Here is a 21,177-nt window from a genome sequence, read left to right as displayed (position 1 = left end):
CATCACATATTTCTCAGAACCCCAATCCCATCTCTTAAGCACAATTCTGCGGCAGCTGTTTTTAATTACAGAAAAATCTACTCTATTTCTCCATAAAACCAAAAAGGAACAACTTTTATTAAAATGCTATCAACACACAGTACTTCCAGTATAAAAGAAAATGAAAAGCTGTGTTAGGTAATACAAAACAGCAATAAAACTACTGCATTTCCATATCCTATTTTTCTCTCTTATTTACTTTCTGGTTTGGTTTGTCTAGTCTTTTCTTGCTTATATTGATGCTTCTAAGATCAATGATTATTTAATCTCCTTCCTTCTTACATTTATGTAGAGGTCTCCTTTTATTCCATTATTTACATAATGCCTCTTATTTTCATATATTTTTAGAAGAATAGTTTTTGTAGGTCAAATTCTAACAATCCACCATGAAAGGCAATTAACCTCAGTAAAGTCATCAAGTCCAGTTCCTTCACTTCTAGGAAGAAATCCAATAGTTAGAATCACTGCTCACAACCAAAAATCCTTGAGATGTCCTGTACTACACTATCTTATGGTCAACTGCGTTTGTTAAAAGACCTGAAAGTACTGCAGTATTCCCTAATTTTTCAAGAGAGGATTACATTCCCTGAAGCAGTGTCTCAGGGGTATCACAGCTGCACAGTTTTCTTTAACAACATTATTTATTTGTGTTTTCAGTTCATTACCTTTGGCTGTGGTGCCAAACATCTTACATCCCTAGGGCTGGAATCTCAGAAGGGCTTCCCTGAAAGATTTTAGCTGTCTCCACAGGACAAAATGAAGTCAAGAACATGTTTCTTTGCCAGATTTATTTCAAAACTTATTTAACGTCAACAATTTAAATGTAACATTTTATTACTTCCAAAGTTGGAAAAAAACTGAATATATAGGATAAACTACCTCAGCAGTCAGTAGCTATGTCTACTTTTGTTTTATAACCTCTTCAGTGTTTTTTTGCTCTACAAGGGATGACTGCCTACCGGTTTTCGTTTCCTATCTAACTACTATGATGCACTTCTTTACAAGATAAGGGAACTCTCAGATCTTCCCAGTGAGATTGATAATGGCTCACAGATATGTTACATCACTAACTTCCAAGTCATTTTCTCCCTATCAAAAATGGAAGAAAGAGGATATTAGAAAGAATTGCAGTCAGTGTACAGACATCCTAACTTCGTTTGTTTTTTTCCCTTTCACATTTCTGTCAGGTAATCTCTGGAACATCCAAGTGCCAGCTTAATTCTACTGACTTCCAGCAGGGCAGAGAGTGGCTTTAGGGAATGCAGGGAATGCAGGCATGATTTGGCCTTTTCTTCTGCAGATCTCAACTGAGAGCACACTTCAGCTCACATACAGGCATTAGCCTACTCTTAGTGAGGCTCTCAGAGTCTCACTTAGGGAGAGAAACATTAATGTTAATAAGAAAATGCATACCTGAACTGGCAGTGTGTTAAGCCACTGGGTTGTCTGGACACACAGATCCCACTGGGCTTTCAAAACTGAACTAGTATTTGTAGCCTGGTTCCTGCATAGCTTGTGAGCATGGTCATGAGGACAATGCTGAAATTGCTGTAAGAAAAGAGTCTGGATAAACAGAAAGTTAAAAAGAATATATTTATTTGTATGCTTTTCAATGAAAAATAGTCAATTAATTTAAATTTAAACAATCTCAGTTATAAGATATTAAAGCAACTGAAGACACAAATTAACCCTAGACTTTTACAATCCATATACCCAGTCAAATCAATACTTCTGCGAGTCCAGGCCCTTAACTTTACAATACCTAGTATGAGGAGAAAACTATCTGTATTTTCTCTGTGCTAAACAGAAGATAGGCTTCATGAACTAAGGGTTCCATTATCATCAGACCTTTTGGTTAAAACAGTTCACTCAGCCTTCCCAGTGGCATTTGACTTGAGACCACAACTCATGTTTGAATTTTTAAGAAAGTTTGAATCTTTAAGTAACTAGGAAAAATGGAAATACCATGCCAAGAAGTTAAGCTGTAAAAAAGAGCAGCAGAGACGTAAAAGTTAGAAACTGCTTTCTGGGCTGACATTTCTGAGGACTTCTGAAGAGCATTCCTTGGCTCTGCCGTACAAATATTCCAGATTTCTGCAAAAATGGTGTTACCCACATTCATGCTGTATAATTTGTCATCTTAATTCCATGTGTCATTACCTCAAGTTATAACTGTCTTTTTATATTCAAGACTTTGGGCCTGAAAGCACCTTTTTCCACTATTCTTCTGTTGAATTGGACTGAATCAATTAAAAAGTACCCAGCAATGACATCTGTTTAGAAGAAAAAAAGAATCCCAGGTCTGAGTCTTGTCACAGCCAGTTGCTGTTCATTGTCACACACAGATATATGTTGCTGGCTATTCCCACAGCCAGTTGCTCCACTACAGGTATTTATATCAGCAGAGATTTGGCTCACAATCAAAGAAGCTAACAGGAACTAAAAAAATTATTAGGCTGAATGACACTGGGCTAGCTAACCTTGCTCCTGATGAAAAGCATTGAGATCCCTAAGAATCTTACTGGCCAAGCTCTGGAAGTTACAGTTCAATCACAAAAGACTTTATGACTAGGTATTTGTAAAGCTAAAGAGTGGCTATTCTCCACAAGTGAAGGAAGAGAATGCCTGTGACCAGTAAACTTTTCCAAGCATCCAATAATACTGGCTGACAAGCAAGTTCACAAGTACTGTTCAGTTCCATGTGTAGTGAACACCTGCAGCTTCTACTGCTTTTGAAAGAACCTGAGTATTCGGCACTTTTGAAGAAAAACATCATGAAGTCCTATCCTCAAAGGAGGATCTTTCATCCAATTCTTTCTTGCTTATCTTGTAGTCACCATGTCCAAATTGCCACATGCAAAATTAACAGCCGATTTGAAAATTGCAACATTGCAATTCTCTACATTTCAATTTCTTAGTTTCTTAAAGCCCAACAACAGTCCTGGGGAATGGTATTTAACTACTTCATCATTAAATAATATTTGAATACTAAACCATGATCAAAACCAGTTAGTTGTAGGAATACAAGGCTATCTCAAAAGTTCATCTTGACCAGGCTTGTATTTTTATCACTGCATCATTTCCTGTGCCATCATCACTCCCTTTCTTCATTCACTTTTTTCCTTTTACAAAATATGTAACAACATGTGTGCTGGAAAAATTGATTTGATGATTTACATACCTCCTCAAGAAAAGCTGCCTTCAAAAATATCCTCAAAGTACACAGAAATCCTAACCACAAAAGTGGTCCCAAAATCCTAAATTGGTTGGTATGCAAGATTATATGAAATGAATTGGTAAACAAACAAGTTATTACATAGGCTATCAAATAAAATAAAAGTTAAAAATTTTAAGCTTTATTCCTCTCAGTACTGCATTTTCAGGTGCTTACATATTAGCTATTTTGGGAAAGATGACAACACAAAGTAAACAACACTAACATTCAGAGGATCTGTATTTGTGTGTATATTATGAAATCCAAAAGAGAATTCACAGTGCTATCAATTTATGCAGACAGGGGAGGGCACATGCTAAATCTGCAACACAACCGAATGACCAAACTTGAAGAGATTTTAATAATATATGTTGTATAATGCCAAGAAAATTGAGATCAGACAAAAAGATGAAAAAAGATTCACTTCATATGAATGCTAAAATTCATGTAACCTCAAGAAAAACCAAAACCAAAACCAAACCAAACCAAAGAAAACCCAACAAAAAACCAAAAACCCAAAACCTCAATAAATTGAATAATCATAATAAACCTGACAAGTATAACCATCACATTAGCACTGTCTACTGGGAGAGCCTGTATCAGAATATTCTGGAGATGGTCTGGCACTACAGAAGTCTTTCCTAGAGGGGAAATTAACTACATAAGCACTGCTCTGTTAAGGTAAGCAACTACCAGACATTAGTAAAATAGGAAAAAATGTGGCTTTTGGAAGACGTACTATAGTAATAAATCAATTAGTCAAACAAATCGTAACACTGGATCCACGCTAAGGCATTAGAAATGTAGCTTTCTACGTGAGCTTAGAAAAAGAACAGAACAGTTAATGCCTCTCAAAGTCAGCAATTAAGAATCCATATATCTTGTAGCTTTCCCAGTCATGAGCAGAATCAGGCATTTGTTTGGTTTCACTAAGTTCTCCTTTTAAATGTACCATTTCTCATTCTGTTGAGCTGCTGGTCTCATTGATTGGTGTTCATGACCTGAATGTAGAAAGAGTAAATAAAAAGACAATAGATTAAAAAGTATGTTGGATCTGATTATTCATTATGCATAATAATTTTCTAACTAATAGGGATATTTTGCTGTACATATATTTTCTAGCAAGATTTCAAAGTGTTGCACAAACATTAGGATATCAAGCAACAACCCAGAACTCCTTAATGCCAATTATTTTCTCTGTCAGGAAACTTTGATCCTTCTCTTTAACAAATATTAGCATGGATAGGCTGGAATATCTTGGGAAATCCTGATTTCTATGTACACAAAAAAGAGAACCACACCTACCTGATGTTAGAAACATATATAGTCATTTTAACATAGAGAAAATTGAGAAGTCCATGTCACTGCAAGGCTAGCCAAAACTCCTCTCTCTGATTATACAATAACATACAAACACTTCTATATTTAAAATTGTCCCTTAGATACAAGGAATAAAATGAGCTACAGAGCTGACAATCTGATGTCCAATCTGCATTCAGTACACAGAAATCCAAACAGGACTCTGAGAGCATCTAGAAATCATACATTCTTGCGGTATAATACCAGTGATTATAATACTTAATTATTCTGCACTGATGCAATGTTACACCTGAGTGACTGGAAAAAAAGAACAAAAAACTACTTTTTGAATAACAATGTGAGTTTTCTTAAGGGTTACCAAGGCCACCAGTTAGTTAGAGTCTTTATGCAATCTACTTTATATCACATTTCAATTGCTCCCTTTAGAAGTAAAGAAAAATTTTCTTTTCAAGACACACCAGTATCTTTGTAAGAACTGAAAAGATAAAACTGCAGTATCAGGCAACATGAAGAAGATAATTAAGATGAAATCTTGCAAATGATGTCTTAATGACAAAAAATTAACTATTCAAGGATTGTGCAGCTGCACTTCACCACCAAGACAATGCCTGATTTCCTCAAAGTGTGTTAAAAGTCTCAACACAGATCACAGTCTTGGCTTACAGTACACATAACTTTGGGGCTTTTTAACAAAACCCTTTAAGATAAAAATATATTCACACATAGTATCTCAAATGGGGAAGTTTAAAGCTTTAATCAGTTAAAATTGTAATATTTTAAAAACTAAAGCCTATAAACTTGATACAACCTCTAGAAATTGTTAGAAATACTGAAACATATCTTAACTATGTCATCTAACTAAAGGAAAATTGGTTCCAACTATTACTCAGTTATCTCTTTTATTTCCAAGGTTTTGATCAAGACTGTCTTTGAGGAATCTGTTCATCATAAAACTCTAGAAGGCAGCACTTTACATAGTGTTTCACAGAAAATGTTCTTGGTGCGTTATTAATTACCATCAGTAATGTTTGTTCTACTTCCCTTTTCACTCAAATCAGAATGAATGAATTGTGATCATTCTTTCCTGAATTATGTTTCTTAATCAAGCTCCTAGTTTTACATGGATTTTCCTCTATTCCTCAAGAACTATTATAAGTTAACTGATACAAAATGAAGACCTTTATTGATATTGTCATTGTATCTATAGGCAAAAATATAAAAGTTTCAGCGGTAGGGATTTCAGAAACTGGTAAGATCTTACCATAAACCGGTAACTTCTTTATCACATAGCTATTAACTTCGCTATTACCCTACCACAAAAAACTGTTTTCTCTTTTGTGGTGCTGTACTCCACAGCTGTGCTTACAGCATAGCAGCGGTAACAGTATCTTCAGTGTTCTTCTGCTAAACATGATATATTATCACAGGGAAAAACTGCTCAGTTTACATCAAAATCAAAATTTAATCAATTTATTAACAACATGTAATTAACCAGCAATCAGTGAGCTGTATATTCAAGATTCAGCAATACAAGTGAACCACAACATTAGATGCATACAAAATGTTAATAAACCACGATAGTAATGCATATGAAATGCTTATAATAAACACATACAAAAACAACCTCCTACAACAACCCTCCCAAAAAGCTCTAATCACACACAAATGAACAGTTACATGTGCACATCTTTGTCACATGACCTGTGAGTATTTACAAGCACACACCCCTCATCTGGGAGCTTTCGTTCCCCTCCTTACACATCTCCTGCTAGAGATTTGGGTGCTGTAGCTCTCCATGCATCTGTGCAGCTCCTTATAGCCCCCTGAATCACACCAGTGCAAAAGCACTACACAACTTCACATATGCACATCACAAGTGTGGGTGTTTATTATTGCAGCCTGTATTGACAGTTCACTAGCTGGATACAGACTGAGTCCAACAGGAAGGACGCTTCTTGCTTAGGCAGAGGTTTTGACACCATCAGAGCAATTTTTTATACTTCTTTTCAGGCTGTCTCCCCCTTCCAACAGTCTACATGCAACTATGACTGCATTAAGCGAAAGAAGCTATAGTGATCAATCTCCCAATGTAACATTCTCATAAAAACAAAATCACAAACATTGTGTCTCCAGAACTCAAATCTGAAAAAGAAACTTTTCTTCCTCCTCATCTTCCATGTCCTACACAACAGCACAATTAGGGGGACCCTTACACCAATAAAGAATGGAATACTTCTCACTAAACTTTAGATGTTTGCATCTGAGCTCATCACCTGAGTCCTGTAACAGGTTTTAGATTTCTGCTTTAGGATGAAACAAATCACATATTAGACATGTATGTTTCTCTCCACTGCCAGAAAAGGGATTTTTGACTTCTAGTTCAGATGTAAGTTTGAATTGTATAGCTAAATTTATGCAAGCATGTTGTGGTTTAAACCCAGTCAGGTAACTTGTTCACTCACTCCCAGTGAGTGGTGCCGAGCTGACAACAATTGAGGTCCGTGTCCGTCTCCCCCCCGCCCCGCACTGGGGCTCTCCCCTTCCCCGCTCCCGGAGGAACGGGGAGGAGGATCGAGAGAGTGCAACTCCTACGGGTTGAGACAAGAACAGTCCAGCAACAAATCACCACCGCTACTATCAGCTAAAACAATGATAAGGGAAAATAACAAAGGAAGAGAATACGATACCACCGGCCAAGAAAGCGAGTTCCACCCGGAAGCCCCTGTCCTTCCGGGTAACTCCCAGTTACCCCCCCCACCCCGGGCATGACGTGCTGTGGTATGGAATACCTCCCCGGCTAGCCCGGGTCAGGCGCCCCGTCTCTGCTCCCTCACAGCTTCCCCTCCTCCCTGGCAGAGCATGAGCCTCACAGAGTCCTTGGTCAGGGTAAACATCACTTAGCAACAACCGAAAACATCGGCTTCACCAACACTGTTCTCAAGCTAGAAGTCAAAACACAGCACTGCACCAGTTAACACAAAGGAAAAACACGACTGCTACTGCTGAACCCAGGACATTATCCACCCCTTATTCCATACCATTCACGTCGTGCTCAGATCCCACATTTTCAATACACCATCGCTCTCCCACATATATACATCCATATACATACAGACCAAGAGGAAAAAATCATTTTCTTAGTGCATGGACCAATCCCTATAATGCTGCCGAGTCCATTCGGTCCATGATGTTCAAAGTTCATTCTCTGTTGGGATGATGGCTGGAGGGAAGTCAGGGCCAGTCGCTGGTGACCTGGAGACATCTAGTTGATGGACTATAAAAGCATTACACAGCAGGCAACAGCATACAATTGAGTTCACTGGCTGTTTTCCCCTAAAATCAAATCCCCTTGAGGTATACATCGGACTTCCCCATCTTCCCGCATTACCCACCAAGTATATCCAGGTCCCTGAGCAAAAGCAATCCCACGAGTGGGTTTGCCTTTACCTGAAGCAGGAATAACCCAGACTGTCTTCCCCAGCAAATTCTTCATATGCACCACTGGAACTTTGTCCCCCTCTACAATATGTAAAAGTTCTGACTGGGCTGGGCCAGCCCTGTTGGCAGATCCTCTTGTGTTGACCAACCAGGTGGCCTTTGGTAAGTGTGTATCCCAATGCTTGAAAGTTCCCCCACCCATTGCTCTCAGTGTAGTTTTTAACAGCCCATTGTACCGTTCGATTTTCCCAGAGGCTGGTGCATGGTAGGGGATGTGATATACCCACTCAATGCCATGCTCTTTGGCCCAAATATCTATAAGGTTATTCCGGAAATGAGTCCCATTGTCTGACTCAATTCTCTCTGGGGTGCCGTGTCGCCACAAAATCTGTTTCTCAAGGCCCAGGATGGTGTTCCGGGCAGTGGCATGGGGCACAGCGTATGTTTCCAGCCACCCGGTGGTTGCTTCCACCATGGTAAGCACATGGCGCTTGCCTTGGCGGGTTGGTGGCAGTGTGATATAGTCAATCTGCCAGGCCTCCCCATATTTATACTTCAACCATCGTCCTCCATACCAAAGAGGCTTTAACCGCTTGGCTTGTTTAATTGCAGCACATGTTTCACACTCATGAATAACCTGGGCAATAGTGTCCATTGTTAAGTCCACCCCTCGGTCACGGGCCCATCTATATGTTGCATCTCTGCCCTGATGGCCTGAAGTGTCATGGGCCCACCGGGCCAAAAATAATTCACCTTTATGTTGCTAATCTAAGTCCATCTGAGCCACTTCAATCTTAGCCGCTTTATCCACTTGTTGGTTGTTCTGGTGTTCCTCAGTGGCCCGACTCTTGGGTACATGGGCATCTACATGACGTACCTTCACCACCAGGTTCTGCACCCTGGCAGCAATATCTTTCCACAGTGCAGCAGCCCAGATGGGTTTACCTCTGCGTTGCCAGTTGCTCTGCTTCCATTGCTTCAACCACCCCCACAGGGCATTTGCCACCATCCATGAGTCAGTATAGAGATAAAGTACTGGCCACTTTTCTCGTTCAGCAATGTCCAAGGCCAGCTGGATGGCTTTCACCTCGGCAAATTGACACGATTCACCCTCTCCGTCAGCAGTTTCTGCAACTTGTCGTTCAGGACTCCATACAGCTGCCTTCCATCTCCGATGCTTTCCCACAATGCGGCAAGAGCCATCAGTAAACAAGGCATACTGCTTTTCACTTTCTGACAGTTTATTATATGGTGGGGCCTCTTCAGCGCGCATCACCTCCTCCTCTGGTGACATTCCGAAATCTTTGCCCTCTGGCCAGTCCATGATGACTTCTAGAATGCCTGGACAACTGGGATTTCCTATTCGAGTTCGTTGTGTAATTAGTGCAGCCCATTTACTCCATGTAGCATCAGTTGCATGATGTGTAGAGGAGACCCTGCCTTTGAACATCCAGCCCAGCACGGGCAGCCGGGGTGCCAGGAGGAGCTGTGCTTCAGTGCCAATCACTTCTGAAGCAGCTCGAACCCCTTCATAGGCTGCCAGTATCTCTTTCTCAATTGGGGTATAGCTGGCCTCAGATCCTTTATATCCCCGACTCCAAAATCCGAGGGGTCGACCTCGAGTCTCCCCTGGAGCTTTCTGCCAGAGGCTCCAGGTAGGACTGTTCTCCCCAGCTGCAGTGTACAGCACATTTTTTACATCTGGTCCAGTCCGGACTGGTCCAAGGGCTACTGCATGAACTATCTCGCGTTTAATTTGCTCAAAGGCTTGTTGCTGCTCAGGGCCCCATTTAAAATCATTCTTCTTCCGGGTCACATGATAGAGAGGGCTTACAATCGAACTGTAATTTGGGATGTGCATTCTCCAGAACCCCACAGCACCCAAGAAAGCTTGCGTTTCTTTCTTATTAGTTGGTGGAGACATTGCTGTTATCTTGTTGATCACATCTGTGGGGATCTGTCTACGTCCATCTTGCCATTTTATTCCCAAAAATTGAATCTCCTGTGCAGGTCCCTTGACCTTACTCCGTTTTATGGCAAAACCGGCTTTCAGCAGGATTTGGATTGTTTTCCTCCCTTTCTCAAAGACTTCTTCCGCTGTATCGCCCCACACAATAATGTCATCAATGTATTGCAGGTGTTCTGGAGCTTGCCCCTGTTCCAGTGCAGTCTGGATCAGTCCATGGCAAATGGTAGGGCTGTGTTTCCACCCCTGGGGCAGTCGGTTCCAAGTGAACTGGACACCCCTCCAAGTAAAAGCAAACTGTGGCCTGCACTCTGCTGCCAAAGAAATTGAGAAAAATGCATTGGCAATATCAATCGTGGCATACCACTTGGCTGCCTTTGACTCCAGTTCATACTGAAGTTCTAGCATGTCCGGTACGGCAGCACTCAATGGTGGTGTGACTTCATTCAGGCCACGATAGTCTACTGTTAGTCTCCATTCTCCATTAGACTTTCGCACTGGCCATATGGGGCTATTGAAGGGTGAGCGGGTCCTGCTGATCACCCCCTGACTCTCCAGTCTACGGATCAACTGATGGATGGGAATCAGGGAGTCTCGGTTGGTGCGATATTGCCGCCGGTGCACTGTTGTGGTCACAATTGGCACTTGTTGTTCTTCAACTTTCAGCAACCCCACAGCAGAGGGATCTTCTGAGAGACCAGGCAAGGTGGACAGCTGCTCAATTTCCTCAGTCTCCAAAGCAGCAATACCGGTACCCTTTTGCGTCTTTGAAGTACCCTCTCTTGAGGTAGTCTATGCCAAGAATGCATGGAGCCTCTGGACCAGTCACAATAGGGTGCTTTTGCCATTCCCTCCCAGTCAGGCTGATTTCAGCCTCCAGCACAGTCAACTCTTGGGATCCTCCTGTTACTCCAGAAATATAGATGGGTTCCACCCCTTGACAGCTTGATGGCATCAGGGTACACTGTGCACCGGTATCTACTAGAGCCTTATACTTCTGTGGGACTGATGTGCCAGGCCATCTGATCCACACAGTCCAGTAAATCCGATTGTCCCCTACCTCCACCTGGCTGGAGGCAGGGCCCCTCTAATGGTCGTCACAGCATTGGACACTTAAGTCGTGTTGAAAGGGATTATTCTTCATTATCACAGGAGCTGGAGTAAAATCAGCTCTTCCATTCCATCTGGGAAACTGCTCACCAGAGACTGAAGCCGTAGCTCTCATGGGACGATCAGTCTTGGCCCTTGCTCCCCTCTTCAGTTCACTCACCCGTTCCTCCAAAGCTGAAGTAGGTTTTCCATCCCACTTTGTCATGTCTTCTCCGTGATCCAGCAGGTAAAACCATAGGGTACCCCGTGGCGTATACCTTCTGTATCTCCTCTCTTGAACAATAGGACGCCTTTTGTTAATAGCTGAGGCGTGTGTTGGTACACGTGAGGAGCTGGATAAATCAGATAGATTGTCCCTCAATTGTTCGAGGTCCTGGGACAGTTTTTTCACAGCTGAGATGATGGAAGGGGTGAGATTGTCTTCGAACTCTCAGAGTTTATGAACCATTTCATCCACTGTTAGTGGTACTATGTCATTCCAGGTCACTGTTGCCAATGAATGGGCATATGATGACGGTGCATTCCGTGTAAGTTTTCGCCACATGGGTCGTGTACATTCAACTTCATCTGGATCTATAGGTGTATCCCCGTTATTCGGCTTGATGTGATAGATCATCTCTACGATGGCTGATTCCCTCAGAGACTGGATGCCTTTGTCTATAGTAGTCCACTTGGCCGAACGACTCGTAACATCGTCCTTGTACGGAAACCTTTCTTTCACAGCTGCCAAGAGCCTCCTCCAAAGGCTGAGGGACTTTTTCTCTCTTGCAATTGCTTTGTCAATTCCCCCTTCTCTAGCAAGTGATCCCAGCTGCTTGGCTTCTGTACCTTCTAGTTTGTGACCATCGGCCCCATTGTCCCAGCATCGGAGTAACCAGGTGATGATGTGCTCCCCTGGTTGACGGGTAAAATCTTTTCGCATATTCCGCAGCTCGGTTGAGGTCCGAGGTCGAGAAGTTACCTCTTCTTCTTCTTCTTCGTCATGTGATGATGACTCCTGATCAGATTCTGGACCGGGTGGTGAATTCATTGGTTCTTCATCTCGCTTCACCCTTTTTGCCTCCTTTTTGCTTGTTCTCTTGCGTACAGGGGCAACTGATATTGGTACGAATTGGTCCTCTGGTTTGGCTGCAGTGATTATCACTGTGGTTTGAGTATGTCATGGCTACGACAGAGTAGCGACTGTACTTGTTGCTGGGGGTGGTGTAGCTACTGTGCTTGGAGCTGGGGTAACCGCGCTGTCTGTTGCAGTTGAAGTTTGAGCAGCTGCTGTACTTGCCACTGGGGTAGCTGCGCAGTTCATTGCAGCCAAAGTTTGAGTAGCGACTGTGCTTGTCGCTGGGGTTGGTGCAGCTGCTGTGCTTGGAGCTGGGGTAACCGCGCTGTCTGTTGCAGTTGAAGTTTGAGCAGCTGCTGTACTTGCCACTGGGGTAGCTGTGCTGTTCATTGCAGCCAAAGTTTGAGTAGCGACTGTCGCTTTGCCCTCAGATCCGCCGACATTCTTTTCCTTTTGAAGGTGCTGGATAGTGTTGAACAAGGCCCTGTAAGCATAGGCCAAGCCCCAGCACGTTGCCGTGATTTGTCCATCTCTGGTATGGCCAGAATGACCACACACCTCATTTAAGTGTTTTACTAATTCTTCTGGATTTTGCAGTTGTTCGGTAGTGAAATTCCAAAGTACTGGAGGGGCCCACTGACCTAGGTACTTGCCCATACTATCCCACACACCCTGCCACTCATGGCTGTCCAGCCTCAGGGAAAATCTCTCGGTCCTCCTACATCGTCGTTTGACCCCAGACAAGACCCAAACCTGAATCTGCTTAACTCTTGAAATCAGTAGTGGGCAAAACACACTCTGTATGCGTGTTAGCATGGTGATTCCCATCACCATCAGCAAACAAGTCTCAACAGCATTAAAAGGCCATTCAAAAAATTCAAAACTCTCAAATGTAAATGGTCTGGGGAGACGACTAGGAGGGTAAAAGGATGTCTCCTTCACAGGTTGAGCACCTGAGGAGGAGAAAAAAGATGTGTAATTGCTAAGCACCTCCATCATATACCTCCCAAAGTATAAAGGTGGTGACCACACTGGGAACATAAGCCAGAACAGTTTCATGATCAATGATTCTATTGTATTACAAGTCATTACCATAAAGTACAATGGGATAAAAACCTTAGCCCAAGCCCCACACTTGAAAAACATTAATACAGCAAATACAGGATGGACGTAAGATATGATATACTGAAACTGTGAGATCAAGAGGAACAACCTTGAGAGCCAATAAATCAGCATTGTGACGAGTGACTATCAATCCAGTCAGATCTGTTCTTATCTCAACCCCTCGTGCCCCACGTTGGGCGTCAAAAAGAACTGTTGTGGTTTAAACCCAGTCAGGTAACTTGTTCACTCACTCCCAGTGAGTGGTGCCGAGCTGACAACAATTGAGGTCCGTGTCCGTCTCCCCCCCGCCCCGCACCGGGGCTCTCCCCTTCCCCGCTCCCGGAGGAACGAGGAGGAGGATCGAGAGAGTGCAACTCCTACGGGTTGAGACAAGAACAGTCCAGCAACAAATCACCACCGCTACTATCAGCTAAAACAATGATAAGGGAAAATAACAAGGGAAGAGAATACGATACCACCGGCCAAGAAAGCGAGTTCCACCCGGAAGCCCCTGTCCTTCCGGGTAACTCCCAGTTACCCCCCCACCCCGGGCATGACGTGCTGTGGTATGGAATACCTCCCCGGCTAGCCCGGGTCAGGCCCCCCGTCTCTGCTTCCTCACAGCTTCCCCTCCTCCCTGGCAGAGCATGAGCCTCACAGAGTCCTTGGTCAGGGTAAACATCACTTAGCAACAACCGAAAACATCGGCTTCACCAACACTGTTCTCAAGCTAGAAGTCAAAACACAGCACTGCACCAGTTAACACAAAGGAAAAACATGACTGCTACTGCTGAACCCAGGACAAAGCAGAATCTCATACCAAATGTTTACAATGTCTTCTAAATTGGAAGCACCAAAAAAATGGAGCACCTCTTTTTTTTTTTTTTTTCTCGTTTAAATGGAGAGGTTGGTTAGTTGCTGCATCTCCTTCACTTTTTCCTCCTGCCTCCAGCTACTATCCATCAAAGTCAACTTGTATTCCCAAAAAAGAATAGCATTAACACATAACTATACTGTACTGGTCAGATACATTACTGGAACTAATACCTCTATTTCAACACAGTAAGACTTACTCAACACAAGAGCTCATCCATTTGAGGCATTCTTTAATGGTCTTTTTCCTACTACAACTTTTCAGTAACTGATGACTATGCACACTTTGACAAAGACTCTTGATATGCTATTTTTGCAGGCTGCCTGCTGAAAAAACTCTTTTTCAACATAACTTTGAGTACTGGTTAATTATATAATGGAAAAGAAAGCTGGGAGAACTTTATGCCTGCCTACAGACGGGTGGTATGTTTCCAAGTACTGCAAAAAGTAATTCCCACATAGGCTTTAGTGGCATCAGCTTGATAGTAGAGAAATCTAGTATTTTTAAATGTGTTCTACATTATTGTCTTTATATTAATAGATATATGTAATCTAATATAAGCAGTTCACCTTCAACTGAATGCTGATTTCTGTATGTCACTTCTGATTTTCACATCATACCAGATAGAAGACTGTAGGGCAGGTAACACAAGCTATTTTGAAGTTCACACATTCAAAAATCCTGTTAAAATTCTAATTACATGGATGAGGTGTCTTTTTCCTGTCAAGCCATGACACCATCAAAACAAACATCTGGTTTTTTCCTTTCTTCTTTCAGGTCAAATTTCTTATTGGTGTGCTGTTCTTTCCTGCAAATTGAAGAGTAATCTGTAGCCATATAAAATGTTGGAAAGTGTGTAATCTGCAATCCTGAAGAAGGGAAGAAGGAAAATGTGAGTGATTGCAGCACTTACCACAGATTTGGTACTACTGAGTAGATAGGCTATTCCATAAACAGAAAAGAAACGCACTGGTGAACATGGGAAACAGTAAATGAATGCTCTTGGGTTTCCACAACCACGCTTGCTCCTCACCTAAAGCAAGTCAGAGATAGCAAATTATACAAAACCTAGCAAACTAAATACAAAACAAAAGCAAAATATATACGTTTGAGGAAGAAAACCAGAAGATAGCAGAATTAAAAGTAACCTGCCCCTTTGTCATTAATACTCTTACCATAGAAACACAGAATCATAGAATCACAGAATCATAGAATATTTCAGGTTGGAAAGCACCTTAAGATTATCTAGTTCCAACCCACCTGCCATGAGCAGGGACACCGCACACTAGACCATGTTGCCTAAGGCTCTCTCCAACCTAGCCTTAAACACTTCCAGGGATGGCACATACACCACTTCTTCATGGTTTTTGCTGCAGGACTAACATATTGGAAAAGCTTTTTTTTTTTTTTTAAGGACACTCTTGAAAAGAGAGTAGCAACAACTGTAATTCACACTCAGATAAAGCATTCACTCTACCTTAAACGAAATCTGATACATTTCATACACTTATCTGAAAAAAAAACCTCAATATAAATTGTAAACTTCTGTTATAAATCTATTTTAACACAATCAATCCATTGTTCTTTACAATGAGCACTGTTTCTAACATAAATGTGATTCTAGGTCAAAGCAAAGGCTAGTGATTCATCAAGCTTAGCATCTTGTCTCCAAAAGAGAACCCAAAGTAAAAAGAGAACAATATGGCACATAGTGGGATTTCTCCCTAGTGATCTCCTAACCTTCACAAATACACAACATTGGGACTTCCTCAGTCAGAGATAATGTCTTTGTATTCAATAGGTATTGGTGGATTTTCCTTTCATGAACTTGTCCACTCTTCTCCTGAAGGCATGTAAAATTTGATGGAATTTGTGGAGCTTCTTCCAAAAGATATTACAGATGCTAAAACAAGATGAAGACCCAAATCTTCTTGCTTGCGTTGAGTGAAGCTTCAGTTAGCTTCAACTGGTGCTCTCCAGCTTTTTCATTGGAAGAGAGAGTAAATAAGAAATCCTAATTCACCATCTTCATTCAACTTGGAGGTTTTTAGTCCTCAATTACCTTTCTATAGAATTTTTTTTTTTTCTCTAGGCTGAAGAACTCTGGTTTGCCTAATTGTTCTTCTTATTTATAGCCACTTCACATTTTGGTTACTCTTTTTACCTTTCTTTTCTTCCAGTTTGACTGTAGCTTTTTTAAGAGGAAGGGATAACAATGGTTGAGTACCAAACTCATGTCTTCTAAAATCTCTTTTAAACTCAAGACCTTGTTCCTGAAAGAAGACGGACAGCTCAAAATCCAACATATTATGTGCAAAGTTGTGGGTGTTTTTGTATGCATCGTGAGACATTTTAGATAAAATTGTATTTAGACACATTTGCCACCTCAACTTCCAATCACTGTCTCTGTCATCTTGTAAAGATAATCAGAGATGGTCTGTGAGTGCTAGGCAGTGTTTATTTTACCCTGCAGTGCTAGTCACCTTTAAAGAAGAAAATTTTGCACGTGGTACCATATGGTCTCCAAAAATTAATAATTAAAACCCAGCTATTCTTGCACAATTTCCAGAACAGTAGCCTCTGACTTTGCTGATAAGTCAATTAATTTAAAGTAGTTCTGAACAAGCTTACATTCCACCCTGTCACTGTTTCTGTTTGACTTCACTCCAATGCCAAAGCTTTTGCTGTATTGCCTAAAATGCTGTCACTTATCTACACCTATGCCCCTATCTTCCTCCCTGTCCTCTGTCTTCTTTCACGTAGGGCTGCAAAAATTTCAATAAGCACTTTTATTCCCTTAATTTCAGTTCACATTCATGGATTTGATTTTGCCTATATCATTTCTTTCACATACACTTTATCTTCGTATTCTCTTTTATAATACTGTCTTCCACATGTCTCATTTGCCAGTTTGTTATCTGCATTTTACATAATTCACAAACTTTGATTTAACCAGCTACGTTTTGATTCTTATATTTGTTGTGCAAACCTCACAGAATAAGCCATTTAAGCATTTAACAAAGACTCTTCCCTTACACTGCTTTTACTGTTTTTATTATGTTAATACAGTTAGACAGGCCTTATCAGATTCATCTCTCACCTGATGCAGGGGGAGACATGTCAACTTACTCCAAATACGAATTAGAATTACTCAGATCAATATATATAAGCCAGGCTTGCAGTATCTGGGTGTCAATCCAACAAATTCTAGGGTTTAATAATCAAATCCTCTGAGAGTCTGTAGTTCCATTTGAAGTGCAATTAAATTCAAAAGATAGGAATCATCTAAGCAAATGCAAATGTCTAAAATGTAGCTATATGAACTAGTTGTCTAGACCCTCTTTATAGTCACAACAGAAAGATAAGCACTTTTGTGGTATGATTCATCTGACCTTTTAGAAATGTATGAGATCAGCTGAACCCTGCAGGCACTTGTTTCTGTGCTAAGTACAAAAGACTGAAAGACTTTTCAGACTAGGCTATCTCAGATGCCCCTTAAGCACCTATAAGTGGAATCCAGAATGAATAGCCTTAAAGATGTCTGCAATAAAAAGGCCTCAAGTTAGCAGGATGAATACCAAGCAAAACATTTCAGCCTAACTGCCACAGACATACACAGACAGACACCCTTTCTGAACACTTGTTTGAAAGGCATTTTAATAGCAACCAAACTTTTATTACAGTCTGAATTGGGGGTGCTAGTCCTTCCCAGATTAGGAATCTTTCTTTATTAGCAGAGATAACTTCTTTTTAGCTAGGTTAAAGAAAATAAGAAGGAAAAACTGTCATTATATATTTTGAATGTCAATAATCCAAAATTAAAATCCAAAATTAAAAAGGTAACTTTGGTGTACACTCTTAAACTGTCTAATTAAATTACTTTCTTCCTTTCAATTGATGGGATTCCATTGATCTTTGCCAACATTAATACTATACAATGTAGTATAAATAATGATACAAGTTTCAGAAAAACTTAATCTGGTTTCCAAAATGAAAAGGTGTAACAGAGCCAGGATATTGCTACTACATTCATGATTCTAAGACTAATCAAGAATGGTCGTTTTTATCAGTATAGAATCTGACTGTCAAAAGAGCATAAGTTTCCACTAAGCCCCAAATTCTAGAAAATCTCACAACCTTAAAAGATATCTAAAACACTTGGTCATAATCTGTGTTGTGATCTAAGGGACAGGAACTAAACTAAGTGACATTTGCCACATTCTCAACCTGGCAAGCACAGTGACAAGAGATGTTTCTGTACATCTTCAGCAATGCAAGCTCAAGCTCCAACCTAATATATTTTCATCCTAGTACACACAGAATCTTGGGGTATGTCCAGAGAGCTATCCAACAGCTGAATGTCACGATACCTCCTGTGGAACATCTCAACCTGACTGGAGAGTTTTCAGGGCTTTTTAATATAGCAATACTTTTTTAAAGCTGAAAAAAGTACCCGGGGAATCAGGCAATGAACAAATGATTCAACATCTAAAGCTGCTTTCTCCTTCCTCTACTCGCTGAACTCTACAGACGGCTGCACGCTATAGGCGTTTGTTTCTTTTAACACAGTTCACGAGCAGAGCAACGTGATACGTTGCCACCTGCTGTAGAGTTGATGTAAAAACCCTTGCTGACTCCTGTATGAGCAAAGGCTGCGTCACAGCAGAGGCACATCTCTGCGTGACCCATCCCGGCAATGCCGTCAGCTACATTCCTTGCTGACTCACGTCTTGCAAAGAAATCCGCTCTGGTGAAAAAAACTGTCATGATGCGGAGCAGGCAAGAAGTGGGACTGCAGAACTTGCCTCAGAACGGGGAGAGAGCGCAAAGGAGCTGGAAGCATTCAAGCAGGAATGCAAATATACATGTTTACAGTTGTCAACAATCAACGTGTTGATCCTGCCATAAGATGCTGGAGAGATGCTGAAATTTTATGACTGTTACACAATCACTCATGTAAGTGGGCTGCTTTTAGAGGGAGGATGAAAGTCTGCCTCACATTAATAATTTCAAGCTTTTCTTGCACATAATTTAACAAACAGATCTATGTTTTATAGTGGAAACCGTGTTCAAATTACCTGCCCAGTACTCCTTTGTGCAAAGGGCCTCTTAAAAGTGGTAAAGCAAGTACAGTGCAGATTTTTTTAAAGACAGCAATAAGCTCACAATTGCCAATTATAGTGTTTTCCTTAGTATCAGATTGTGAATATAGTTAAGCTTGGAAAACCTTTGCCTTATTTCCAAAAAAAATGGTTTTACTTGCTGCCAGTTGCTTTCTATATACTCCTTTATAAAATCATACGAGAAATATGGTTTTCCCTTTCTTTAAAATACACTATTCTATATGCTGCTGTGAGGAACTATTACAAAACCAATATTCATTCTTCAGATGTGATTTTCAGTAGCAGATTTATGGGCATCCGTAATGCCAGTCTTGAAAGAAGTCGATGCGCATTTTATAGTCATTCAATACCCTATAGCACAGTGGTGTCCTACTGCCCCTGCAGCAGAATACATCATCACAAATATGTTGTACATGTGCACCCTGACACTGAAAGGTCTCTGGGGACACTGATCTTTTGATTTCCTGTGAGAAGAGGATCACCGTTTCTCTACAGTTTAAAAGGAGAAGTTAGCATTTCTACAAAAATATTCCAGGTGCTTTTTGGCAAAATTGTTGACAGATGTTTTTGGACAGTTCAAGAATGTTTTTTATAGCAGGAATATAGTCATGACTCCATGGCTTACAATGCTGGTTTGGCTTATGCAGAGTATCCATGGCATTGTGAAACATTATCAAACTGAGGTTTGGGATTTTTTGGGGGGTTGGGTTTGTTTGTTGGTTGGTTGGGGTTTTTTTTTTGTGGTTTCTGTTGTTTTTTTTTTTTATTAGATATATTTTTTCCCAATTCATAAGTTTGTAACAGAAATTATTCTGGTAATTATTAAATTATTATGATTATTTAAAATATATAAACAATGTATTGCTTTTAAGTGTTCTACATAGAAGAACGGGAGAATATATCATTATTCAGTGCACTGTAAAGAAGCACTTCTTTCCATGCAACTGAAAATCTTTATCTAAAATGCCAGTAAGTCATTATGGTAGAAAAACCTTTCTTGCAATTAATGCAAAATCTATTCATAACTTTAGTCATGATAGGTTGTTACTCATGGGGAAAAGACTGGCAATTACATGGAAAAGCTTACTTGAGTGAAAAAATCCAGATGCCCTAGGAGAACCTTTTAAGTATATATGAATACATTCAGTAGGCATGTAGCATGTACAGGCTCATCAACACTGTCTTGTAAGTGTCTGTCAAGCTATCAGCTGATGTGTCTGTGGAAAAAAATGGGAGAATGTCTTTTCAGACATAGCAGATACTAGACTCCAGACTATTTTCAATCTCTCAATACTGATTCTAATTCACATGTTTTCTCTGGAAAGGATATATATTTGATACACACACTAACCATTATATAACAAATGACATAGTCAGAAAACCAATTCTACAATGGCGGAGAGGGATATTAGAAAATAGAGCCCTTTTGCACTGAGGTGTTCAATATCCATAGGATATTATTGTTACTACTATCATCATCACAAGAAAAGAATGCTGGAAGGTTCCAAAATACATCAAACTTCACTGCCACAGCGCCCATGTCAATTAACGTTAGCCTTTTTTTTTTTTTTTTGTCTAAAATTAGGATTTCAATTGTATACAAAATACTGGTGTTTTGAAAAATGTTTCAGTTGGAACAAAAAATTTTAATGTGAGTCTTGAAATGGGTGATCTGATAATCAGCTATGTCTAATATTTCAGTTCACATGATGGGCAGAGAATGGTCCTGGATCATGCAATTACAAAGGCCCCACTGCACAAGGCAGTAGCCATAACATGACAGCCCTTTGAATGTGAAGCCCCAAAAGACACAGATTGGTGCCTTGTACCCTCACCTCGGATGCTCAGTGCTTCTGTCAGAGACATGTCGAGCGGAAGAGAAATGGTGATACTCTACCGTACAAGGCACAGATCCACCTAGAGGCCACAGCT

General features: G+C 40.8%; 1 long non-coding RNA gene across 1 annotated transcript; it reads right to left on the bottom strand.

Moving 5' to 3' along the window:
• Positions 1-830: 830 nt before the first annotated feature.
• LOC133280825 (uncharacterized) lies at positions 831-20,628 on the bottom strand. Its single transcript, XR_009747299.1, has 4 exons — positions 20,333-20,628; positions 4,206-4,254; positions 1,453-1,602; positions 831-1,128 (listed from the first exon to the last, which is right to left on the bottom strand). It is a non-coding gene; the product is annotated as an uncharacterized LOC133280825 (long non-coding RNA).
• Between the last annotated feature and the right edge of the window lie 549 nt (positions 20,629-21,177).

Source organism: Pezoporus flaviventris, unplaced genomic scaffold (genome assembly GCF_033815535.1).
Source record: "Pezoporus flaviventris isolate CSIRO_AGI_PZ_B2104156 unplaced genomic scaffold, CSIRO_AGI_Pfla_v1 ptg000090l, whole genome shotgun sequence".
Taxonomy (NCBI): domain Eukaryota; kingdom Metazoa; phylum Chordata; class Aves; order Psittaciformes; family Psittacidae; genus Pezoporus; species Pezoporus flaviventris.
Note: the sequence above shows the minus strand (reverse complement) of the source record. Positions and strands in the feature narration are given on the sequence as shown.